Source organism: Triticum aestivum, chromosome 6B, assembly GCF_018294505.1.
Source record: "Triticum aestivum cultivar Chinese Spring chromosome 6B, IWGSC CS RefSeq v2.1, whole genome shotgun sequence".
Lineage (NCBI taxonomy): Eukaryota > Viridiplantae > Streptophyta > Magnoliopsida > Poales > Poaceae > Triticum > Triticum aestivum.
The window spans coordinates 419,804,171-419,831,816 of NC_057810.1; positions in this window are offsets into that span (position 1 = coordinate 419,804,171).

A 27,646-nucleotide genomic window follows, 5' to 3' on the forward strand; every position below is an offset into this window, starting at 1 on the left:
GCATAATGGTCATCATAGAGTAGGCGGCGTCCTGCACAGCCATCTCAATAGTAACCCCGAGTCCATAGGAGCAGTGAAGAGGCTCAGTGGATCCAGGATAAGATGGAAATATCCTGACAGTGCAGAGATACTGGCTTTGATTAAAATCTCGGAATTGCTCTTCGACCGTGTACTCAGGATACCAGCGGTATCCAGCCTCAGTCATTACCCTGACCAACTTAGCAGTATGGCCGGGTACATCTAGGCATCGAGTCAGGCGAACCACTTGATTGAGGTCGCGAGTGGCCATCTGAAAGCACAATTATAATGCAAAGGCATTAGAATTTCTAGCAAAATTTCGGCAGCATAACAGCTGTAAATGCTCAAAAAGGATTTTGAGACATTTGACAAAGGATTTCGTACACACTCAACATCATCATATCCAAGTTCTGAACCATTCTGGCTACATGATGTGGTAGTAGAACTGAACTAGGCTTGTAACCATCAAACTTATAAGGTACTACGGATTAGTAACACGTGATCCTGATAGAAAGAATAGATCCTAATTCCTTATCCCCCGGTGGAAGAATGGACTGACTCAGATCAGAAAGTCATAAGGTATAAGGAGTAAAAAGAGCCTTACGTTCCAACCCACAAACAATTCCCCTACATATAACTAAAGAATTTCTAGACTCAACATCGACCAGTTTGGCTTGGAGAACCTACAGGCAGTCCGGCTCTGATGCCAACGCTGTCAGGACCCCGACTCGATGTCACATTGATCTAGCCGGTAACACTTCATATCACTTTGCGGCCTCACGCACGGTGTTCCCACGGGTGTCGCCTTACCTTTGCCCAGGACCGTTTGCGCCTTTTGGCTCACGTATATGATAGTGTCGCTAGCATCCATATGATAAAGAGCCCGGGCTGACATGACTAGTCGTAAACCCAAAGTGGCACAGACTTACAGGGACAGGCATCCATGACCCAGCTTCGAACGTGTCAGTCATCAGCAAGTGGGTCCGGGCTGTAGCACTGGGCTAGCAGGACTCCGGTAAACCGGGCTGTAGCGGGCTAACAGGACTCCGGTACTCAAACGGTGACATTTCCCCGAAGGGACAGACACAGGAACGAAGAAGGACACATGCCGGCCAGCCTAAGTGTTCCAGAGCAGTAGCAAGCTACCATGGCTCAGCGGTAACACTAGGAGACATTTCCCGGTAAGAGAGGCTACTAAAGATAAACAACTAGATAGTCAGATCCCACACATACCAAGCATTTCAATCATACACACAATATGCTCGATATGTGCAAATACAACGAAGCATCACAACATGACTCTATGACACAAGTACTTTATTTAAGGCTCAGGGAGCCATACATAACATACACAAGGTACGGGTCTCACGACCCCACATACAAGTCATACAGTCATACAAGCCAACAGCGGAAGTAACTTGTCTGAGTACAGACAACTAGTAAAATAAAAGAGGCTTGGAAAGCCTGGCTATACTACGTGGTCCTTCACAAGCTCAGGGTCACCACCTGGGTCTTTAGCCTACTCCTTGATGTCAACGTCTACATAGAACCCATCAGAAGGGGTTGCAGCGTCTTCTGTAAAAATGTAGATTATAGCAACATGAGTACAAAGGTACTCAGCAAGACTTACATCAGATCCTACATACATGCATAGTATCAAGAAGGGTTGGTGGAGTTATTGCAGCAAGCCAGCTTTGACTCTTGGCTAGACTATCCTACGATACTCCAACTTGAAATGGTTTTGCGCACACGAGTCCACTACTCACCACTTCAATACACTACCGAGGATCCACCTCCGTCTTCCTACGGCAGAGCCATCCTCGGCACTCACACTTATCTTGAGGCTTTTAATAGTTTCCATTTACTTGTCTATGAACTGTATAGGCAACCAAGTAGTCCTTTACCTCGGACGCGGCTATTCAAATAGATCATGTTAACCCTGCAGGGGGTACTTCTTCATACACGCTCTCACCACTTACCGTCGTTTACACGGCATGTACTCGGCAACCTTCAAGCGGAAGCCCAACGTGGGTGTCGGCCACGACCTACCTAATCACCTAAGCCTCCAGTCCAGGTTTATCGCCTATTCAGGTTCCATCCGCAGGGAGTCCGGCTGAGGTTTCCCATACGGCCCCGAACGATGTGAACAGGGTTCCCGAGATACCTAACGGGTATTCGGTACACCGTGCCACGTACCTACCGCATCACAGCCCACCCCTACGGTCAGCGCTGTCCACGGCCTCCAGTAGGCTACAAACACCAGAAACTACTTGCAACTCCTGGACGGAGAACTAGGGTGAATAAGAAGCCGAGAGGGTCCATTGGTTTCGGGCCCAATGCATGGTAGTAGCTGATTCTTAAATCACACATACAGATCTCAGTGCTTAAGGTCGGCTTCAATGAAACAACCCACCATGTACTCCTACATGGCCTCTCATCGATACCTTTACCAAATCGTGTTCACCACACCACTCTCATTACCGACATAATCATTTCACTCTAGCCCATCACCCAGATGAACCAGACCTGACACGACTCTAAGCATAGCAGGCTTAGCAAGGTAGGAACAACACATACATATGGCTCAATCAACTCCTACACATGCTAGTGGGTTTCATCTAGTTACTGTGGCAATGACAGGTCATGCAGAGGAAATGGGTTCAACTACCGTAACACACAGCAGTTTGAATCGCGTTGTCTTAATGCAGTAAAAGAGAGCAGGGGCGAGAACATGGGATTGTATCGATATGATCAGATGGTTGGTTGCTTGCCTGATGGTTCGTTGCACGGATACGGTTCTTCGTTAGGGTAATCACGGTACTCCTCGGGGACAGATCCTGTCGCAAAGGACATCGATACACAAACATCACCAAACAATATGCAACAATATGATGCATGCATGAAACATGGCAATATGAGTGTGTTGGGCTAATGCAACTAAAACCAGAAGGGTTTGAACAAATTTGAATCAAGGATTCAAATTTCAAATTCAAATATGGCCTTTTAAAGTGCCTTTTCTTGTTCTGATTAAAACATCAACTTAACTTGTTTGATCATGCATGGAAATGGTACAGATGGATAGATTGGATTTTTCTGATCATTTTTCATATATAATTTGTCCAATTTGGAGTTACAGAATAAAAGTTATGAATTTTTGAAGTTTAATTAATATTCTGGAATTTCCTGATTTAATTCAACGCTGTCAGGACCCCGACTCGATGTCACATTGATCTAGCCGGTAACACTTCATATCACTTTGCGGCCTCACGCACGGTGTTCCCACGGGTGTCGCCTTACCTTTGCCCAGGACCGTTTGCGCCTTTTGGCTCACGTATATGATAGTGTCGCTAGCATCCATATGATAAAGAGCCCGGGCTGACATGACTAGTCGTAAACCCAAAGTGGCACAGACTTACAGGGACAGGCATCCATGACCCAGCTTCGAACGTGTCAGTCATCAGCAAGTGGGTCCGGGCTGTAGCACTGGGCTAGCAGGACTCCGGTAAACCGGGCTGTAGCGGGCTAACAGGACTCCGGTACTCAAACGGTGACATTTCCCCGAAGGGACAGACACAGGAACGAAGAAGGACACATGCCGGCCAGCCTAAGTGTTCCAGAGCAGTAGCAAGCTACCATGGCTCAGCGGTAACACTAGGAGACATTTCCCGGTAAGAGAGGCTACTAAAGATAAACAACTAGATAGTCAGATCCCACACATACCAAGCATTTCAATCATACACACAATATGCTCGATATGTGCAAATACAACGAAGCATCACAACATGACTCTATGACACAAGTACTTTATTTAAGGCTCAGGGAGCCATACATAACATACACAAGGTACGGGTCTCACGACCCCACATACAAGTCATACAGTCATACAAGCCAACAGCGGAAGTAACTTGTCTGAGTACAGACAACTAGTAAAATAAAAGAGGCTTGGAAAGCCTGGCTATACTACGTGGTCCTTCACAAGCTCAGGGTCACCACCTGGGTCTTTAGCCTACTCCTTGATGTCAACGTCTACATAGAACCCATCAGAAGGGGTTGCAGCGTCTTCTGTAAAAATGTAGATTATAGCAACATGAGTACAAAGGTACTCAGCAAGACTTACATCAGATCCTACATACATGCATAGTATCAAGAAGGGTTGGTGGAGTTATTGCAGCAAGCCAGCTTTGACTCTTGGCTAGACTATCCTACGATACTCCAACTTGAAATGGTTTTGCGCACACGAGTCCACTACTCACCACTTCAATACACTACCGAGGATCCACCTCCGTCTTCCTACGGCAGAGCCATCCTCGGCACTCACACTTATCTTGAGGCTTTTAATAGTTTCCATTTACTTGTCTATGAACTGTATAGGCAACCAAGTAGTCCTTTACCTCGGACGCGGCTATTCAAATAGATCATGTTAACCCTGCAGGGGGTACTTCTTCATACACGCTCTCACCACTTACCGTCGTTTACACGGCATGTACTCGGCAACCTTCAAGCGGAAGCCCAACGTGGGTGTCGGCCACGACCTACCTAATCACCTAAGCCTCCAGTCCAGGTTTATCGCCTATTCAGGTTCCATCCGCAGGGAGTCCGGCTGAGGTTTCCCATACGGCCCCGAACGATGTGAACAGGGTTCCCGAGATACCTAACGGGTATTCGGTACACCGTGCCACGTACCTACCGCATCACAGCCCACCCCTACGGTCAGCGCTGTCCACGGCCTCCAGTAGGCTACAAACACCAGAAACTACTTGCAACTCCTGGACGGAGAACTAGGGTGAATAAGAAGCCGAGAGGGTCCATTGGTTTCGGGCCCAATGCATGGTAGTAGCTGATTCTTAAATCACACATACAGATCTCAGTGCTTAAGGTCGGCTTCAATGAAACAACCCACCATGTACTCCTACATGGCCTCTCATCGATACCTTTACCAAATCGTGTTCACCACACCACTCTCATTACCGACATAATCATTTCACTCTAGCCCATCACCCAGATGAACCAGACCTGACACGACTCTAAGCATAGCAGGCATAGCAAGGTAGGAACAACACATACATAGGGCTCAATCAACTCCTACACATGCTAGTGGGTTTCATCTAGTTACTGTGGCAATGACAGGTCATGCAGAGGAAATGGGTTCAACTACCGTAGCACACAGCAGTTTGAATCGCGTTGTCTTAATGCAGTAAAAGAGAGCAGGAGCGAGAACATGGGATTGTATCGATATGATCAAATGGTTGGTTGCTTGCCTGATGGTTCGATGCACGGATACGGTTCTTCGTTAGGGTAATCGCGGTACTCCTCGGGGACAGATCCTGTCGCAAAGGACATCGATACACAAGCATCACCAAACAATGTGCAACAATATGATGCATGCATGAAACATGGCAATATGAGTGTGTTGGGCTAATGCAACTAAAACCAGAAGTGTTTGAACAAATTTGAATCAAGGATTCAAATTTCAAATTCAAATATGGCCTTTTAAAGTGCCTTTTCTTGTTATGCTTAAAACATCAATTTAACTTGTTTGATCATGCATGAAAATAGTACAGATGGATAGATTGGATTTTTCTGATCATTTTTCATATATAATTTGTCCAATTTGGAGTTACAGAATAAAAGTTATGAATTTTTGAAGTTTAATTAATATTCTGGAATTTCCTGATTTAATTTAAATCCAGAAATTCAATTACTGCGTCAGCCTGACGTCAGTGTGACGTCAGCAGGTCAACGGAACAGGTCTGGGTCAAACCTGACAGTGGGTCCCGCATGTCAGGGTGATTATTTTAATTAAAACTTAATTAAAACTAATCCTGTTTAATTAACAGGGCTGGGCCCCACCTGTCATTGACTCAGGGGAGTCAACCAGGGCCCACCCGTGGTCAAAGTCAATGTCGGCTGCCGGCGTTCAGTCGCCGGCGAGCCCGACGCGGCGGCGGGAGTGGTTTTGGCTATTTCGGCCACCAAATGGACCGCGGAGTCCACCGGAGTGGAGCTGAGGACATCCCGCAGCTCTTGGCGGAGCCCGTTGGGGTCGGGGTGGCCGGAGTCGATGGCGGCGAGCTCGGCTGCGGCCGCCGGGGTTCGGTCGTGCACGGGAACGGTGCTGGAGCTCGAAGTCGAGCAAAGCGAGGCGCTAGGGATGCTCTACGGGGTTCTGTGAACTCGTTGGACTCGCCGGGGTGACCAAATGGTCACCGGAGCTGCGTCGACGGCGAGCTCGGCGACGGCGGAGGTTCGGCCGTGGTGGGGAGGAAGCTACGGTGAGGGAACGAGGGGAGGGAGAGGGGGAAACGGTGGCGTAGCTCACCGCGGTTGCAGTGGGCGTCGAAGCGGGCTCGGGGACGCGCTGGAGACGGCAAATTCGACGGCGGCGGTGGTCGGAGCCCGAAGAGGGGAACGGCGACGTGGCGGTGATGCAGGGCTTCCGGGGAGCTGTGGAGCGGTGGGGAGGAAGAGGGAGTCGAGGCGGAGCTCCTGAGCTAGTCGGGGGAGCGAGGGGTGGTCGGAGACGGTGGCTAAGGCGAACGGCGGCGACGGTGGTGTTCGGCCGGGCGAGGGAGAGAGCGAGGGAGAGCCGGGGGAGAGTGAGAGAGAGCAGGGAGGAGGCGTGGCGTCGTCCAGGGACACCGAGGCGAGGAGGGGAGGGCAGGCAGGCAGGGAGAGAGGTGGCGTGGCGCGGTGGCCGTGCGCGCGCGCCGGCCACACGCCTGGCCGACTGGCGCCAGGAGGACGACGGCGGTGGTGGGCTGGGCTGGCTAGCTGGGCCGGCCAGCTGGCTGGGCCGCATAGGTAAGTTTTTCCCTTTTAGTTTTTCTGTTTCTGTTTTTATTTAATATATCTGCAACTTTGTTGAATTAAATAAAATACCTAGGCAACTCCAAAAATCACCAAACTATTTCTGGTCCATAGTTGGATTATTTCCAACATGAAACATTTTAGTTTGGAGATATTTGAGCATTTAAATATTTTATATTATTTTAAATGCCCAAATTCAAATATTTATGATTTAAATCAAAAACCTTAGGATGGCCTAGGAAAATGTGCACCACTTTTGGCAGAGGTTCTGAACCAAGGCAAAAATGATGGGCATTTTAGAAGGGCATTTCAGGTTCATTGAAAAAATTATTTTAGTAACCCTAGTTGGTTTCAGAGGGGACTGGGGGTTCTGTCATCCCCATTTCAAGTTTCTGATGAAAGAGTAAACATGATGCAACACTCTAATGCATGACTAGCTAGGGTGTGACAGTTTAAACCCGTGAACATTGAATCCTATGATGGCACAACGGACCCCGCAGTTTGGATCGAAGATTATCTCCTTCATATCCATATGGCCCGCGGTGATGATCTCCACGCCATCAAGTATCTCCCACTCAAGCTTAAAGGACCAGCTCGGCACTGGCTTAACAGCTTGCCAGCAGAGTCAATTGGGTGTTGGGAGGACCTGGAAGCCGCATTCCTCGACAACTTCCAGGGCACATATGTGCGACCACCAGACGCCGATGACCTAAGCCACATAATTCAGCAGCCAGGCGAATCGGCCAGACAGTTCTGGACACGGTTCTTAACAAAGAAAAATCAAATCGTCGACTGTCCGGATGCAGAGGCCCTAGCAGCCTTCAAACATAACATCCGCGACGAGTGGCTGGCCCGGCACCTAGGACAGGAAAAGCCGAAATCCATGGCAGCACTCACATCACTCATGACCCGCTTCTGTGCGGGGGAGGACAGCTGGCTAGCCCGCAGTAACAACCTCAGCAAAAATTCTGGCAGTCCGGACTACAAGGACCGCAATGGCAGGTCGCGTCGTAACAAAAACAAACGCCGCATTAACGGTGATAACACTGAGGATACGACAGTCAACGCCAGATTCAGAGGCTCTAAACCCGGTTAGCAGAAAAAGCCATTTAAACGAACTACTCCGGGTCCGTCCAATTTGGACCGAATACTCGATCGCTCTTGCCAGATACATGGCACCCCCGAAAAGCCAGCTAACCACACCAACAGGGATTGTTGGGTGTTCAAGCAGGCAGGCAAGTTAATTGCCAAAAACAATGACAAGGGGCTGCATAGCGATGACGAGGAAGAGACCCGGCCACCGAACAGCAGAGGATAGAAGGGTTTCCCTCCACAAGTGCGGACGGTAAACATGATATACGCAACCCACATACCCAAGAGGGAGCGGAAGCGTGCACTTAGGGACGTATATGCGATGGAGCCAGTCGCCCCGAAGTTCAATCCATGGTCCTCTCGCCCGATCACTTTCGATCGAAGGGACCACCCCACCAGTATCCGCCATGGCGGATTTGCCGCATTGGTTTTAGACCCAATCATCGATGGATTCCACCTCACTAGAGTCCTGATGGACGGCGGCAGCAGCCTGAACCTGCTTTATCAGGATACAGTGCGCAAGATGGGCATAGACCCCTCAACGATTAAACCTACAAAGACGACCTTCAAAGGCGTCATACCAGGTGTTGAGGCCAATTGTACAGGCTCAGTCACACTGGAAGTGGTCTTCGGATCCCCGGATAATTTCTGAAGCGAGGACTTAATCTTCGACATAGTCCCGTTCCGCAGTGGCTATCACGCTCTGCTCGGACGAACCGCGTTTGCAAAGTTCAACGCATTGCCGCATTATGCATACCTTCAGCTCAAGATGCCAGGCCCTCGTGGAGTCATCACGGTCAACGGAAACACTGAACGCTCCCTCCGAACGGAGGAACACACAGCGGCTCCCGCGGCAGAAGTACAGAGCAGCCTCTTAAGGCAATTTTCGAGTCCAGCCGTTAAACGACCATACATGGCCAAACGCGCCTGGAGTAACATACATCAAGACCACCTGGCACGTTCCGAGCACGCGTAGCAATGCGGCCCCAACCCCAGCCCTTGCATGATTGCAAGACCAGCTCTTCACGTACATGATTACGCTCTGGAGATACCATCGGCATAGTGGGAGGGGCTCCCAAGTGTGTCGCTCTTTTTCCTTTCCTTTTTTTCTCTATTTATCCACAGGACTCCGTTCACCAGAGACCCTGTCCGGCGGTGAATCTGCCGAAATCACGATGCAACAGCCAGGGAAGGACAAAGGCTACGACGAACACTCAGGTGGTCTCCATCATGAGCATTAAATCTGTTAAATACACCATTCCGCAACCTACCCCTGGAGGGGGACATGTCTAATAGTCCAATCCCTTGCTTACCGCACTATTTGTATCATTCTGCACTCATGGCAGAATTCCTTGAATAAACAATGCATCACTTTTTGCTTATAATTGCATTCCTTTTTTACATATATGTTCATTTATGACATTTTGCGTCCGTACACTTTGGTACGGCCGAATACACCAGGGGCTTATGTTCCCCGCATTATGGTGTGATAAGTCCGAACACTTTCACAAGTGCGGCACCCCGAACTTATAGCACTATATGCATCGGCTCTGAATCATGTCTTGGGTCAATAGTTGGGTTTGCCCGGCTCCCATGTTTTGGTACCTTACGTTCCGTTCTATCGGCTAAGGTAGCACTGGGAGAACGACTGCGAATGCGCCCCGGTTGAGCTGGGCGAGCGCCTCAGTGGAGAAAGCTAAAATTGACCGTCATGATAAGGCGAGAGCTGGTCGCTGTTCGAGAGGTCTTTTCGAGTCCCTAAAGACTTATGCCGCTTAGAGCGAGGAACCGGCTTCGTCCGGCCCAGGCGTGGATAGCGCCCCGAACTCGGTCTTCCGAACACTAGGGGCTTCGCCGAAATTTAAAATTATAGAATTCTATGGCTAAGTGAGAGTGTTCAAGCATTATAAGTCCGGTTGCCTTGTTCGTTGTGTTGAGCGCCTCCCTAGATGGACCCAAAAATGGGAACAAGAGCGCTCAAGTTTATCCCGAACACCCCAGCACTCGTGGCATGGGGGCTGAAGCCGACGACTTGCCATCTCTCAGATTTGATAAACGGCCGCACAAAAGGTAATATTTTAAATTAATAAGCGTTGCTTAGCGCATATGAACAAAGTTTTCACCGCACAGGATAACACATTGCGATTCTACTCAAATATTACATCTTTGGGGCACTCATCCGCAATTTTGCGGGCACCCTTCAGGACACTCTTATAATACATTTCGGGCATACGATACTCCTTGCCCGCCGGCGGCGCGTCTGTCAGAAGCCTCTCAGCATCTAGCCTGCCCCAGTGCACTCTTGCGCGGGCAAGGGCCCGACGGGCACCTTCAATGCAGGCGGAGCGCTTGATGACTTCCACCCAAGGGCACGCGTCCACCAGCCGCCGCACGAGTACGAAGTAGCTCCCAGGCATGGCCTCTTCAGGCCACAGCCGGACTATGAGGCCCTTCATGGCCTGCTCGGCTACCTTGTGGAGCTCGACCAGTTGCTTCAGCTGGTCGCTAAGGGGCACCGGATGTCCGGCCTCAGCATACTGAGACCAGAAGACCTTCTCCGTTGAGCTCCCCTCCTCGGCCCTGTAGAATGCGGCGGCGTCGGACACGCTGCGAGGCAGATCTGCAAACGCTCCTGGAGAGCTCCGAATTTGGGTAAGTAACAGGTAATTCACATTCACATGCTTGCTTTGCATGAAAAATGCTTTACCCGCCGCTATTTTCTTCACTGCCTCAATCTCCTGGAGGGCCTTATGGGCCTCGGCCTTAGCGGCTTTGGCACTCTCAAGAGCCTAGGCAAGCTCGGACTCTCGAATCTTCGAGTCGCGCTCCAAACTCTCATGCTTTTCCATGAGAGCCTGGAGCTCTTGCCGCACCTCTGCCACCCGCGCCTCCTGCTTCTCTCGCTCTGATCGTTCCGCGGCCGCATTACGTTCGGCCGTGGACACGGCCTCCTTCAGGGTCGCCACCTCGTTCGTGGCCCCTGCAGTGCCCACGTTATCCTTGTTATTTCTATTGCAACCAAAATCCTTTTCTGTAAGGTACAAATTTAATACGGTGTTACTCACCTTCTCTGTCCTCGAGTTGCTTCTTGGCAAGACCGAGCTCGTTCTCAGTCCGCTCGAGGTCCTGCTTCAAAGCACCGACCTCCGCAGTCAATGCGGCAAAGGTCAGCAGCGCAGCCTGCAATCCCATATTGACATAATTTTTAGAACTCCTGCGTATATCTTTTTAGATCCTCAGTCCGGCTTTTCTTTCCGAACACCAAACCGAGCATCAGGGGCTACTGTCTATGCAGTATTACATTACATATTTTAAAACTTCTTAGCTCAAAGCCTGTTACAAGGCTGTTGCAGGCTTCGGTCAGCCCGCTCTTAGCAAGCTGAACCTTCTGAATCACCGCACTCATGACAGTGCGGTGTTCTTCCTCGATGGAAGCACCGTTGAGCGCCTCCAACAAGTTGTCCGGCGTCTCCGGTTGGACGGAGGCCACCGGTGTCACGGTCCTACCCTTCCTATGAAGGGGCCGCCTGCTGGACTCCGGAACCACTGCGGGTTCCGGAGCGGAGTCCGGTGCGAAGTCCGGGAGGTTGCCCTGTGGCACCTCCGGAGCCTCACCCTCCTGGCGGGTCCCCTCCTGGGATGCCACTTCGGCGTCCTCGGCGTCACGAGGGGTGGAGGCGGTCGGAATGGAATCCACATCCGACGGAGCCAAGGACCCGCTCGAAGAAGCGGGAAGATCGTCCTCGGCTGGACTGCAGGTTGTATGCGGCATTAGAAGGACACCATGTGGCCAAAACAAAAGAAATTATAAATCATTCAGGAATCCGGATACTTACGATCTTGCCGGAGGCTTGGCCCTTGAAGGCCACCCCTCATCGCCGTCATCGGCGTTGGCGGAACAGTCCAGAGGAAGGGTCCTTCCCCTCTTGGACCCTTCGGCCTCCCCCGTTGGGGAAGCCTTCCTCATCCTCTCTCCCCCCTCCTGGGGAGAGTCCTCTCTCTCCTCCTTGTCTTCAGGGGAGGAGTCCGCCTCGGAGCCATCGGACGATGAGTCCGATACCACCTGGCGCCGGGAACTCCTTTGGGTTCCCGTGGCCGTCTTCTTGGCCTTCTTCTCCGGCACCACGTAAAGGGCCGGAACCAGCAGCCCTGTCAAATGGGTATCCGCTGGGTCTTCGGGAAGGGGAGCCAGACAGTCAACCTGTTCGGATGTCCTCTGCCAGTCCTGTTAAAGGCATTGGGAGTTTTAGATCCCGCGTAGAGTCAAACTATGAAAAAAGTAAGTGTCCCATAAAGGATAGCAAAGCTTACCTCGCTGGCCAGGCGCTTCGTGCTGAATCCGCGATCTTCAGTTGCGGATGCGGGGGCTTCTCCGCCCTTGAACAGCACCTTTCAGGCAGCTTCGTACGTCGTGTTGAAGAGCCCGCTCAGGGTCTGGTGCTGTGCCGGATCAAACTCCCACAAATTGAAGGCCCGTTGTTGGCAGGGGAGAATCCGGCGGACGAGCATGACCTGGATCACGTTGACAAGCTTAAGCTTCTTGTTCACCAGGGTCTGGAGACATGACTGGAGTCCTGTCAGCTCCTCCGAACTACCCCATAACAAGCCCTTCTCTTTCCAGGAGGTGAGCTGCATGGGGATACCAGATCTGAACTCGGGGGCCGCTGCCCATTTAGGGTCACGCGGCTCGGTGATGTAGAACCACCCCGATTGCCACCCTTTGATGGACTCCATGAAGGCACCCTCGAGCCAGAGGACGTTGGGCATTTTGCCCACCATGGTGCCTCCGCACTCCGCTTGGACGCCCTTTACCACCTTCGGTTTGACATTCAAGTTCTTTAGCCACAAGCCAAAGTGGGGCTGGATGCAGAGGAAGGCCTCGCACACGACGATAACGCCGAGATGTTGAGGATGAAGTTTGGCACCAGATCGTGGAAGTCCAGGCCATAGTAGTACATGAGCCCCCGAACGAAGGGATGAAGTGGGAAGCCCAGTCCGCGGAGGAAGTGGGGAAGGAATACGACCCTCTCATGGGGCCTGGGGGTGGGGATGAGCTGCCCCTTGTCGGGCAGCCGGTGCGCGATGTCGCTGGACAAGTATCCGGCGCCGCGTAGCCTCTCGATGTGTCCCTCTGTAACGGAGGAGGCCATCCATTTGCCTCCCGCTCCGGACATGGCTGGAGAAGGTTTAGACGAGATGTGCGGACTTGGGCGCTGGAGCTCGAGTGCGCGGAGATGGATAAGCAAAGGAGGAAGAAGGCGTAGGTAAAAAAGGTGGATCCTTATCCCCTGTATATGGGCGGACGAAGACTCTGCGTCCCCACCAGCCTGGTAAAACTCGCTTATCTCCCAAGCGCCACAATCAATGGCGCAGTTGGGTTACCCACGTCCGTATTGATGGGAATCCCGGAATAACGGGAACACGATCTCTGCTTCGACAAGACGTGCCAAGGAAACCGCTTCGCTAAACGTGCAGAGGTGGTACAATAAAAAATGATTCAAGTGAAGGCTTGGTGGTGGTGTGATATCATGCCACAAAATACGTCAGCAGATTGAACTTGTGTACATATTATTCTCTGTACGGTGGAATGTGGAATTTATTTTGCAGAGCCGGACACTATCCTGGTGTTCGCAATCTTCTATGAATTATTCGGAGGAACCCGCCTTTCAATGCCGAACAATATGCGCGCCGGACTCATCGTCATTGAAGCCTGGTTCAGGGGCTACTGAGGGAGTCCTGGACTAGGGGGTGTTCGGATAGCCGGACTATCATCATCGACCGGACTCCAAGACTATGAAGATACAAGATTGAAGACTTCGTCCCGTGTCCGGATGGGACTTTCCTTGGCGTGGAAGGCAAGCTTGGCGATACAGATATGTAGATCTCCTACCATTGTAACCGACTCTGTGTAACCCTAGCCCTCTCCGGTGTCTATATAAACCGGAGGGTTTTAGTCCGTAGGACGAACAACCATTACAACAATCATACCATAGGCTAGCTTCTAAGGTTTAGCCTCCTTGATCTCGTGGTAGATCCACTCTTGTACTACCCATATCATCAATATCAATCGAGCAGGAGTAGGGTTTTACCTCCATCGAGAGGGCCCGAACCTGGGTAAAAACATCGTGTCCCTTGTCTCCTGTTACCATCCGCCTAGACGCACAGTTCGGGACCCCCTACCCGAGATCCGCCGGTTTTGACACCGACAGGCACCTATCGTAGTAGAGGCGCGCATGTGTGGTAGTAGAGGCATGCACATAGCATGCACACGTATGTATAGCTCCCAGGGTGCACGAAAGTAAATACGACCACATACGTACATACGGGCAGGGTCTCGAACGCCTACTCGCGCATACGTATGGCCAAGGCTCGTGTACATGGCTGGGTCAGAACGGAGAAGCTGCGCCGCCGTCATGTTCATGGGGAGGCACGGAATGTGTCTTGTTATCGGGAGGCAACAGAACGCATGCTATTCATCGGGAGCCAACCGGCTTGGACGGGACAAAAAATGGAAACGAGGCCTGGCATACCGCAGAATGGAGGAAACGGCCTTGTGTTCGACTGGCCACGATGGAAACGGGATCCTGTTCATCGGGAGGGGTCTGGCGTACCGCAAAACAGAGGAAACGGACCTTCTACGGTGGAAACGAGGTCCTGTTGATCGGGAGGGGTGTGGCATACCGCAAAATGGAGGAAACGGACTTGTGTTGGAGCACTACGGTCGAAACGGAGGTCCTGTTCATCGGGAGGGGTGTGGCGTACCGCAAAACGGGACTCCATGGGATACTGTTCATCTCCACCGTTGACCTCCTCCAGCCTCCACGTGGCTCCTGTTCATCCACCGTCGACCTCCTCCAGCCTCCACCTGCGACTGTTCATCCACGGGCTCCTGTTCATCCAGCCTCCACCGCGCGCTCCTCCACCTGCTACTATTCAACCAGCCCTCTCCACGGGGTCCTGTTCAACCACCCATCCACGGGCTATTGTTCATCCACCCCTCCAATGTCTACTATTCATCTAGCCCTCCATGGGGTCGTCCTATTCATCCAGCCCTACACGGGGTCCTGTTCATCCAGCCCTCCACAGGGTCCTGTTCATCCACCGGCTCGATCGATCGGGGTACTGTTCATCCAGCGGCAACGACCTCTACAACCACGGGGTCCTGTTCATCCAACCCCCCACCAGGAACTGTTCATCGAAACCCCCACAACAATGCTCACTTCATCCAGAGGCAGCGTCGATCAGCTTCAGTTAGCAGCAGTAGCGAAGGAATCATACTCGGGTTCAGTTAACAGCAAGGGATCGATCAGGGTTCAGTAACTTAGCTAGTGCAATCACTCGGATTCAGTTAGAGCGTGCAGTGCAATCGCTCGGGTTCAGTTAGAGCGCAACACCTCGCACACACGTGCGTACATATGAGAGAAACACGCATCACTCGGCCCCCGACCACCCACCGTAACCGGGAACTCCCCTGATATTTTCCTCGCCCTCGCTTCTACCATGGTTTTCTCCATCATGGATGGCCCAAAGAATGTCATGCAGTTGCGTCTCCTGCCCGCCCAGGACGAAAAGCCCATTTTTTATCATGATTTTTTGTCATAGAAGTAGGACCCCACCACATCTATGATGATACCGGGTTTTGTCACAATTATCGTCATAGAAGTGTCATAAGTATGACATATTTTTTTTTGTTCGGCCCAAAATGTCACGGATGTGTCTTTTTTTGTAGTGTTCTCATATCGGTGCAACGACACCAAGACCAGCAGGACGGCAGGACGGAGGTCATTGCGGAGCCCACAGCTGCATCACCACCAGAGCCTTTGGCAGGCGAATACCACCTTTTGTTAGGATAGTTTGTACTAGTTGTCTCCCTTCAAAATTGGCCATTGTGGGATCCATTCCCGCCTAACATTTTAGAAGAGGACCGGGGCCTCTATAAATAGGACTAGTCACCACCATAGAAAGGTACGGATCATTCAGACCATCCTCACACACACCAGCTCACCGAGCTCAAGAACACCCCTCCTCAGGAGGTTGTTCATCCCTTGTACTTGTTCATACTCAGCCTATAGGGCAATCCACCACACCACACCAGAGTAGGGTATTACACCACAACGGTGGCCTAACAGTATAACCCTCGTGTATCTTGTCCTTTGGGTTTGGCGACCTAGGCCTTGAGATCGTTGTGAGAGCGAGCTAGGGAGAGAGAGTTCTTCGTGCGCACCCCAGAGTTCGAACCTCAAGGTTTGCCGGAAGCCAGAATCCGGCAACTGTGCTGTCAATTCCATCCAATTTCAAATTAGAAAACAAATAGTATGTTCAAAATATCAATAGCATAATTTGGCATTGTTCATAATGTGGGGAGCTTCACCACACTACTAGAATAGTATGTGAACAAAATAAGCATAGATGAAGCGCAAAGACAATCATTGATCTATTTTGGTTAATGTGCATGGCATGTTATTCATATCATCAGCCACATAAGTAAGATAAGACAGGAGATGACAAGGTACAAACATGGGCTGCTTCACCCCACACTGGATTATAGATCCACAAAAACAAGCATACACGTAGGGAGTATTGAGTAATGTGCATGGTATGAATAAGGAATTTGGTTTTACCAGTAAAACTTGGAACTTACAATTGTTGTGAACATGAATTTTGATAGAAATGACAAACTAAACAAAATTTGACGATAAGGAGTATGAGGAAATTAAACAACAATTCAGGATAAAGGCTTTAGAAGGACTGTCGGTGCAACAAACCCTGGGTCTGTTGACCAACTGTGCACATGCACAAGATCAAGATTGAAGCACTAGCTTATGTCAGAGGTTGAAGGACCAAGAGGTTTGAAGAACCAACATGCATCTCAGAGGGACCAAGATCGAGCCTAAGTAGCAAGATATTGGCAAGAGAAGGGCCTCCCTTGCCGGGCAGGCGAGCCTGACAAGGGGCAAGGCCACCGCAAGAAGCAGGCAACCGAGGCACCCCGGCAAGGTCTGCTAGGGCTCGCGGGGGCAGAACCACCCCACCAACCACTCAAGCACGACTCACGTCGTCAATCAGTGCGGTGTCAAGCCACAAGATGATTAAGTGACAGTCGTTCGCCACATGGCAGCCATTTCCTACAAAAGAAGCATATGAATGACACCCGTCCTGCAACGTGTCAGGAGAACAGGTGCAGAGCTCGCAAGATAGCCCGGCAGGCTCTGCCAGGCGACCAGTGATGTGACACTAAGTGGTGCACTTAATGCACCCTGTTAGCCCGCAGAGTTAGATATGATAGCACTGTTTGCTATCATATCAGTGGATAATGACTACTTTTCCATTGTGGTGACCCCTTTAATCTATAAAAGGAGGCCCATGGCATCTGTAGGAGGGGTTAGAAGGTTTGAAAGTTGACAAACCCAAGCACCATATGCGCGTAGTCGCTGTGGCCCCGAGGCAAACCCTACCGGGCAAGTGTACTACACACCACCACATTCATCCCAACATCAATCCACTAAAGTAGGAGTAGGGTCTTACGTCTCGTGGCGGCTCGAACCTGGGTAAATCACTTGTGTGCTCTCTGTCACGCTGCCGTATGCTGGTCTGCTCTTTGTGCAACGCGCCGTCCTCCTGCCGAACCAATGAGGGGCCACCCGGTCCCATAGGTGGCCGCGAACATCCCGCGACATCTTTGGCACGCCGGGTAGGGGGAGCACTTGCGCGAACCTGAAAGTGTATGCCGCGCGTCATCTTCATCCTCGACAGCGCCATCGACCATGGCACCCAGGAAGAAATCTGGCACTTTGGCCCATCCATCCACCTCGAAGACTCCACTGCCCGCGGCCTCTAACGCCGAGGGGGACACGGTGGCACATGAGGACGTGGACGCTACAGGGGGCGTGGTTTGAGCAGGTGGCGCCATTACCACCTCCCTCGTGACCAACACGGGGGCCCAAGTGTAGGACCTTGAATTATGTCTAGAGGGGGGGGGGTGATTAGACTACTTGACCAAATAAAAACTTAACCTTTTCCCAATTTTAGAGTTTGGCAGATTTTAGCTATCTTAGGACAAGTCAAGAAGTCATGACACAATTCAAGCAAGCATGCAAAGAGTATATAGGCAGCGGAAATTAAAGCATGCAACTTGCAAGAAAGTAAAGGGAAGGGTTTGGAGGATTCAAATGCAATTGGAGACACAGATGTTTTTGGCGTGGTTCCGATAGGTGGTGCTATCGTACATCCACGTTTATGGAGACTTCAACCCACGAAGGGTAACGGTTGCGCGAGTCCATGGAGGGCTCCACCCACGAAGGGTCCACGAAGAAGCAACCTTGTCTATCCCACCATGGCCGTCGCTCACGAAGGACTTGCCTCACTAGCGGTAGATCTTCACGAAGTAGGCGATATCCTTGCCCTTACAAACTCCTTGGTTCAACTCTACAATCTTGTCGGAGGCTCCCAAGTGACACCTAGCCAATCTAGGAGACACCACTCTCCAAGAAGTAACAAATGGTGCATTGATGATGAACTCCTTGCTCTTGTGCTTCAAATGATAGTCTACCCAACACTCAACTCTCTCTCATAGGATTTGGATCTGGTGGAAAGAAGATTTGAGTGGAAATCAACTTGGGGAAGGCTATAGATCAAGATTCATATGGTAGGAATGGAATATCTTGGCCTCAACACATGAGTAGGTGGTTCTCTCTCAGAAATGGTAAGTTGGAAGTGTAGGTTTAGTCTGATGGCTCTCTCCATGAATGAAGAGGAGGTGGAGGGGTATATATAGCCTCCACACAAAAAATAACCGTTACTCACAATTTACCAAACTCGGTGGGACCGATTCAACAGACTCGGTCAGACCGATTTAGTAAACCTAGTGACCGTTAGGACTTTCCGTGGGACTGACATGCAACTCGGTGAAACCGATTCGGTTAGGGTTAGGGCATAATGTAATCTCGGTAAGACCGATTACACAAACTCGGTGAGACCGATTTTGGTAATAAGCTTTCCAGAGAGTTGGTCAGGTAAACTCGGTGGGACCGATTTGGTCTTTTCGGTGAGACCAAAATGTTACAAAAGGGAAACAGTGAGTTTACATTGCAATCTCGGTGGGACCGATCGCTCACTTCGATTAGACCTAAACGTTATGAAGAGAAACAGAGAGATTACAATCCCATCTCGGTGAGACCGAGATCCCTATCGGTAGGACTGATTTGCCTAGGGTTTGTGGCAGTGGCTATGACATTCAAACTCAGTGGCGCCGGATAGAAAGAATCGGTGTGAACGATTTTGGCTTTGGGTTTAGGTCATTTGTGGATGTGAGAAAGTAGCTGAGGGTTTTGGAGCATATCACTAAGCACATGAAGCAAGAGGCTCATTAAGCAACACCTCATCCCTCCTTGATAGTATTGGCTTTTCCTATAGACTCAATGTGATCTTGGATCACTAAAATATAAAATGAAGAGTCTTGAGCTTTTGAGCTTGAGCCAATCCTTTGTCCTTAGTATTTTGAGGGATCCACTTTCATCATCCATGCCATGCCATTCATTGAGCTTTCCTAAAATAATAGTCTTGGAATAGCATTAGCTCAATGAGCTATATGTTGTTATGAATTACCAAAACCACCTAGGGATAGTTGTAGTTTCAATCTCCCCCTTTTTGGTAATTGATGACAACATATAGATCAAAGCTTCGACAAATGATAATAAGATTAAAAACATCATCGCTTTGAGAAGTATGTGATAAGCAAGAGCTCCCCCTAAATTTGTGCAAAGGTTAGGATTTGATTTGGACTGCAAATGCACAAGGAATTAGGCTCATGGGTTACTCTTCCATGTCACATACATCTTGTTGGAGCGCTCAAAATGATAAAGATTGAATACATGCACTCATCACCAAGCAAAGTGAATGATCACATAGGATAGATAAGATAATATCATCAAACATGCATAAGTGTAGCTTATGATCAAACACATGATCATCAATGTCTCACAAGAATAGCATAGTATCTCAAGCACTCAAAAGCAAACAAGTTTAACCACCAAAGCAAGAGAGAACAAAAGCAACACTCTCTCTCTCGAAGCCTATGATCTATGCATTTTTCTCCCCCTTTGGCAACAAGTTACCAAAAAGTTCATAGAAAATGCATAGTGCTAGATCGACTCTCAGGCTTGATATTCAGGTGGTGGTGTCCGGATAACTCCAAGAACAAAGGCTTCAGTTGAAGTGGATGGAGCTGGAGGAGTTGATGCTGGAGCTGGTTGCACTGGAGCTGTAGGGGCTGTAGCTGGTGCAGATGATGTGGCTCTGGTGTTTGTCACAGGCACTACAACTGACCTCTCGGCTCTAGGCACTTTGGCAAATACATTAGTGGTAGTCTTGCCCTGCCTCTCCTGCATGTCATCCTGTAGCTGCTCCACAACTGACTGAATCTCAGTTACTTTGACATCTAGATCATGGAATTTGAGTTTCATGATTCTTTCCAAGCTATCCTGATTTTGAGTGAGGGTGGCCAATCCCTTCTCAATCCTCAGAGTTGATGCTATCAAGTAACCAAGCTGCTCCTATTTGTTCTTCAAGAAATACTCAGATGCCTCCTCTTGAGTTGGCATCTTGGCGGCCTTCTCTTTCCTTGCCTTCTCCTTCTTCTCTTGAGCTTGTACTGATGATGGATCATTCTCATTCATGACAACCTGATTGTCCTCAAAGTCTGGATAGAGAGGAAAATGTTTCTTATCCAATAGATATTTTCCTATGCCCATCTTTGAGTTAATCAACTCCTGAATCTGAGGGGCATATCCACAACTCCTCTTCTGATCTGCTGCACTCCTCTTAATGGTCTCTACCATAAGGCTCATGACCTTGAATTTTTGTGGCACATCAAACAAATGCAACATGTTGATTGCATGCCCTCTGATCATGTTGTGGTCACCAAACTTAGGCAACAGAGTGTGCCTTAGGATCCAGTTGATAGTTGGCAGCCCTGACAGAAGAAAGTCGACTGATCCAAACTTATGTGTCTCAACAGCTTTGTCTGGGATCTCCTTGTACATGTATGTCGTGGAATTGTGGTCTATCTTCTTGTTGGCATAGATATCCAAGTCATCTTCATTTTCCTTAGGGCATTTATCAGACTTGCCCACTCCTCAACTGTTGACAGGTACCTTGTGCCTTCTGACATCCAAACTATCCTCCCATCTGGATAGAAGTGTGCTGTGGAGTAGAATTGCATGATAAGTTCATCATTCCAGTTGGTGAGCTTTTGTCCAACAAAATCAGCAACTCCACAAGCAACAAAACTGTCTTGCACTCCAGGATAGTGTTTTTCATTATCTTTCATGTAGGTCCAGTCGACCCACCTCACATCACATACTATGGGCTTCTTGTCCAACAAGATTGTCTCATAGAAGTCCTGCTGTTCCTTTGTATGGAACCTGTAATCAATAGCAGTTCTTCTCCTTGAGGCATATGGATCTGTCATCCTCCATAGCCTCAACCTTGAGTCCTTTCTGATCCTCATGTCCTCAGCCACAGGATGGGCATCATTGTGGTCTGGTATCTTGGGCTTGAGCTTCCTTAGGACCTGTCCTTCTTCATCTTCCTCATCAGCAACATTTGGCACTGGGGCCTTGTTCTTCTCAGCAGCTGGAATACTCCTAGTATTCCTCTTTGGTGCAAGCTTGGCCTTGGGGGCAGCTTTGGGTGCTTCCTTGGGCTTAGATGTAGCAGCCCCTGATCTAATAGCATCACCCATAAGCTTCTGTGCCTTGGGTGCTGGTGCAGTAACCTCTTCTTCCTCTTCAGAGTCTCTCCTCATTGAGGGATTTCCAAGAACCTGGTAGTAGTGGTTCTGGCTCTCTTCTTGTTCTTATCCTGAGCAGCTTCATCTTCTGATTCCATGGTAAACTTCATAGTTTCTCTAGTGGGAACCTTCTTGGGTTTGGAAGTTGTGACTCTCTTTGCAGGTGCCTCTTTGGATTCAGTCTATTCAGGCACTTGAGTAGATCTTCTGACCTTTGGCATAGGTGTCCTCTTGGCAGGAATTTTCCTATTGAGGCCAGGCTTGGTGTTCTTTGCTGAGCCATACTCCTTTTTGAGCACTACCTTCTTGGAGGTAGCCTCATCTTCAGCTGCCACATAGTCCTCATCCTCAGAGTCTGAGGTTCTCTTCCTTCTGGTTCTTTTGGCTGCTTTAGGCAAATTTCTAGGAGTGCTTCTGCTGCCATCATCAGAAGAACTTGAGGGACTAGTGCCCTCACTCATCTGAACCTGCTCTTCTGACCTGTTCTAGCTGTCACTCTGGTCTGACATGCTGCAAACACTGACTGCTGACCTTGTGAAGAGTTATAGATGAGATAGAGTGAATGAGCATCACAAAATGCAGAGATTTTTGCAAAAAAATGATTCAAAAATTCAGTTTTAGTTTTCCACAGAAAGCATTTCGGATCAACCGATTTTCAAACTCGGTGATACCGAAGCAGTTTTGGAACCTAAACTGATGAACTCGGTTGGACCGTGTCACAGTTCGGTGGCACCAAGACTGCTAGGGTTTCACAAAGTCCTAAAATCGGTCTCACCGATTAGTAATTATCGGTCAGACCGAGAGTTACTAGTGCAATGGCGTTAGCCAGATCGGTGGGACCGAGTTTTTCAACTCGGTGGGTCCGAGATGGTTTCGGCGGAAACCTAACCCTAAAATTTCGAATCTCATCTAATCTATGGATTGCATTGACTGAATAGGAGTGTTTCAATTGTGCCAAGAATCAATAAGAACACAATGTGCTAGGAATCAGACGAGGATAGCACAGTGATCGAGTCCATACCCTAGCTTGGCGATGAACTCGCTACGGCGGGGGCGAAATCCATTGACGGCAGCAGAGACCAGCGACAGGAGGCGGCTGGCGACGAGGAGACAATCCGAAGACCCTGATGGCAGAGCAAGCTATTGCGCGGGCGAAGGGGTTCGGAGAAATTTCCAATTTTTTGCCCGTGACTATATATAGCCCGACCCTGTCGGTGTGACCGAGTGGAACAACTCGGTGGCACCGAGGTGCATAACTTTGTATGGTTACAGTAACACGGTGTGACCGAAAAGTTCAAATCGGTTGCACCGAGATTGAAAACCTAGATCGACTTAGTGATCTCGGTAGGACCGAAATGGAGGAATCGGTCAGACCGAGAATCGCAAAGAAGTTTTGGAAGTTTAAGTCTATGACGAATCGGGGGACTCCGAGTGCTCCTCACAGAGAGTGGTTCGAATCTGACTTGATCAAGTTTTGTGATGTAGCATGAATAGAGTTTGAGACGAGAAAATCATAGATAGCTAGAGAAGGTTCTTAGGCATTCTTGTCCATCCACTTGGCAAAAAGAAAAGGAAGCCAATCAATCAAAACAACAAGTGGATGTTCTTGCATGAGTAAAATATGCACCAACATGCTCACACAATAAGATGGCAAATGAAATATGTGGCAAAGCATGCACAACCAATTCTAGCATCTGTCAAACAATTGGCGATGACTAGGTCATCTATATATGAGTATATTGACTTAGGAGTCAAATGAAAGCATTTGATCATAGGTCATACTCATCGTTTAAGCTCAAGTGGGGTTACCACTTTTACATAATGCATTGATGTGTTCACACCATTAGAGTTGCTTTGACTCAATTCTTAGAGTTAAGCTCCCCTAGATGTGAGATCCCATTTTAGGGGGATGAACTATCCTTGGGTTTTGTCGATGATGACTTCATGTAGGTGTTGAAGATGTGGATGCTCAATGTTGATGTAGATCATTTGGAGCAATCCTTTTGGAGTGAGTTGCACTTTCAACATACCTACACGGGTTAGTCCCTCAAGGAACAAACAAGAATATCCATAGACATAGAGTGATGCACACACAAGATGATGTCCATGAAATCATTAGGTTACCTTGTCCCTTGCCTTACCAACATGAGGGTTTGTGACTCCTTGAACTAGTGCAAGATGTGGAAGTTGATTGCACTTGTTCTTGCCATAATGATATGAGTGAAGAATGTTGGCGGAGTCACCCTCAAGAACTCTCTAGTTCTTCTTCTTCGGGATCCACATCATCTTGATGGGAATCCTTGGAGTTGTAGTTGTACTTGATGAAGTAGAACTTGACGTAGTCTTGGGAACCCACTTGAACGAGGCCTTAGGTGCTTCTTCAAATGCATCAATCTCTTCTTGAAGCTTGTCCTTGCCTTTGTTCTTGTGGTCTTGTGGTGGAAGATAATCTTGTGCATGTGTTCCCTTGAAGGAAGTAGGATCATACTTCTATTGTTGAGGAACAAACTTCGTCTTGGGGTATTGATCTTCTTCCCACTCAACTCCATTGGCATTGAACTTTCGTTCAAAACCAACTCCTTGATTCTTCCGGTGCCTTCCTTGCTTGCGTACAATTTCCTCGAATTGCTTACTTCCGGCAAGGCTCTTGTAAACACCTTTCTCTATAATTCCCTTCAATAAGCTATTTTCTTGCTTAAGTGTAACCTGGATAAGAGAATCATTAGTCAAGAGAACTACTAGAAGCAACAATATTGGATTTGACATTATTATTGATACTACTAGAGGAAGGGTCTTTCTTGTACTTGTTACTAGACTTGACTTGAGGCATGTAAGTAGATAAGAGTAAACGCTTGGCAATGTAAGCAGAACTTTTTTTACGGAGATCATCATTGATTGCTTTTAAGAACTCATGCTCTTGCTCAAGATTGAGCTTTTCAAAGCGTAACTTCTCATGAGCCCTTAAAAGTTCTTGATGATCTTCGAAGATAGTTTCATGAGCTCACTTAAGAGTGTTTAGTTCTTTAGTTAGAAGCTCAATCTTCTCCTTATCATTGTCATTCATTTTATCTTGATTAGCATGATTAATTGACGTTTCATCATAGTATTCATCACTAGAGTTGTCAACAAGTAAATCATCATCCACAAGCAAGTCATCTTCATCACTATCGAAATCAACATACTCAGGATGTGTTACCTTTGGACCTTTGTCGATGAAGCATCTTCCAATTCCTTCATTTGGTGAATCAAATATGTCGTAGGAGTTGGTTGACACAAGTGCTAGACCAGCAACACCTTCATCTTGAGTATATTCGGAGTCGGAGTGATAGATTCTCTCGGATTGATTGTAGGAGTCGGAGCCGGATATCCATTCACCAATGAGCTTGATGTCTTCATTTTGTGTAGCTCCTTGATGACTTGTCCTTCCTTTCAGAATCCTTGCTTCTCCGTGAGGGTCTTCGTTCATAACGATCATCTCTACTCCTCCTCTCTCTCGATGGTGATTCTTCTCTTTTGCTTCTTCTTTTTGGAGAATCTTCTCTTCTTTTGTAGGGTGCCGTACACTCCTTGGAATAGTGTCCGGGTCTCCCACAATTGTAGCAATTTCGCTCTCGGCTAGAAGATCTTTTGTCATTGTAAGACCTTGACTTGGAGCTTCTTTCTTTGCTTCTACTCTTGTAGAACTTGTTGAAGTTCTTCACCATTAAGCTCAATTCTTCATTGAAGGTTTGTTTCTCACTTGATGATGTGGGGGCTTCACTTGAGGCTTTGTAAGCACCACTTGACTTGTTGTGAAGTTCCTCCTTATCCTTAAGTGACATCTCATGAGCAACAATTCTTCCAATGACTTCTGTTGGTTTGAGATCTTTGTAGTTTGGCATCATTTGGATCAATGTGCACACGGTATCATACTTTCCATCCAATGCTCTTAGGATCTTCTTGATGATGAATTTGTCGGTCATCTTTTCACTCCCTAAGCCGGCAATCTCATTTGTGATAAGTGCAAGCCTAGAGTACATTTCAGCAACACCTTCACCATCCTTCATTTTGAACTTGTCAAGCTGACTTTGGAGCACATCCAGCATGGATTCCTTGACGGAGTCGGTACCTTCATGCATATCAATCAAAGTATCCCAAATTTCCTTTGCATTCTCAAGACGGCTGATTTTGTTGAATTCTTTGGGGCACAATCCGTTGAAGATGATATCTCAAGCTTGAGCATTGTAGTGCAGCATCTTCAATTCTTCCGCATTAGCTTCACGGTTCGGCTCTCTCCCGTCAAAGAATTCACCTTGCAAGCCAATACAAATAATTGCCCAAACGGTGGGGTTATGTCCGAGAATATGTATTTTCATCTTATGCTTCCAACTAGCAAAGTTAGTACCATCAAAGTAAGGACCTCTACGGTGATAATTTCTCTCGCTAGACGCCATACTCTCCTAGGTTGTGAAACCAAGGCTATGACCACCATAAGCTATGGAAATAAAAGCAAATGGAGACCAAAGCTCTGATACCACTTGTAGGACCTTTAAGTATGTCTAGAGGGGGGTGATTAGACTACTTGACCAAATAAAAACTTAAGCTTTTCCTAATTTTAGAGTTTGGCAGATTTAAGCTATCTTAGGACAAGTCAAGCAATCATCACACAATTCAAGCAAGCATGCAAAGAGTATATAGGCAGCGGAAATTAAAGCATGCAACTTGAAAGAAAGTAAAGGGAAGGGTTTGGAGGATTCAAACGCAATTGGAGACACAGATGTTTTTGGCGTGGTTCCGATAGGTGGTGCTATCGTACATCCACGTTGATGGTGACTTCAACCCACGAAGGGTAACGGTTGCGCGAGTCCATGGAGGGCTCCACCCACGAAGGGTCCACGAAGAAGCAACCTTGTCTATCCCACCATGGCCATCGCCCACGAAGGACTTGCCTCACTAGCGGTAGATCTTCACGAAGTAGGCGATCTCCTTGCCCTTACAAACTCCTTGGTTTAACTCCACAATCTTGTCGGAGGCTCCCAAGTGACACCTAGCCAATCTAGGAGACACCACTCTCCAAGAAGTAACAAATGGTGCGTTGATGATGAACTCCTTGCTCTTGTGCTTCAAATGATAGTCTCCCCAACACTCAACTCTCTCTCATAGGATTTGTATCTGGTGGACAGAATATTTGAGTGGAAAGCAACTTGGGGAAGGCTAGAGATCAAGATTCATATGGTAGGAATGGAATATCTTGGCCTCAACACATGAGTAGGTGGTTCTCTCTCATAAATGGTAAGTTGGAAGTGTAGGTTTAGTCTGATGGCTCTCTCCACGAACGAAGAGGAGGTGGAGGGGTATATATAGCCTCCACACAAAAACTAACCGTTACACACAATTTACCAAACTCGGTGGGACCGATTCAACAGACACGGTCGGACCGATTTAGTAAACCTAGTGACCGTTAGGATTTTCGGTAGGACTGACATGCAACTCGGTGAGACAGATTCGGTTAGGGTTAGGGCATAACGTAATCTTGGTAAGACCGATTACACAAACTCGGTGAGACCGATTTTGGTAATAAGCTTTCCAGAGAGTTGGTCAGGTAGACTCTGTGGGACCGATTTGCTCTTTTCAGTGAGACCGAAATTTTACAAAAGGGAAACAGTGAGTTTACATTGCAATCTCAGTGGGACCGATCGCTCACTTCGGTTAGACCGAAACGTTACGAAGAGAAACAGAGAGATTACAATCCCATCTCGGTGAGACCGAGATCCCTATCGGTAGGACCGATTTGCCTAGGGTTTGTGGCAGTGGCTACGACATTCAAACTCGGTGGCGCTGAATAGAAAGAATCGGTGTGACTGATTTTGGCTTTGGGTTTAGGTCATTTGTGGATGTGATAAAGTAGCTGAGGGTTTTGGAGCATATCACTAAGCACATGAAGCAAGAGGCTCATTAAGC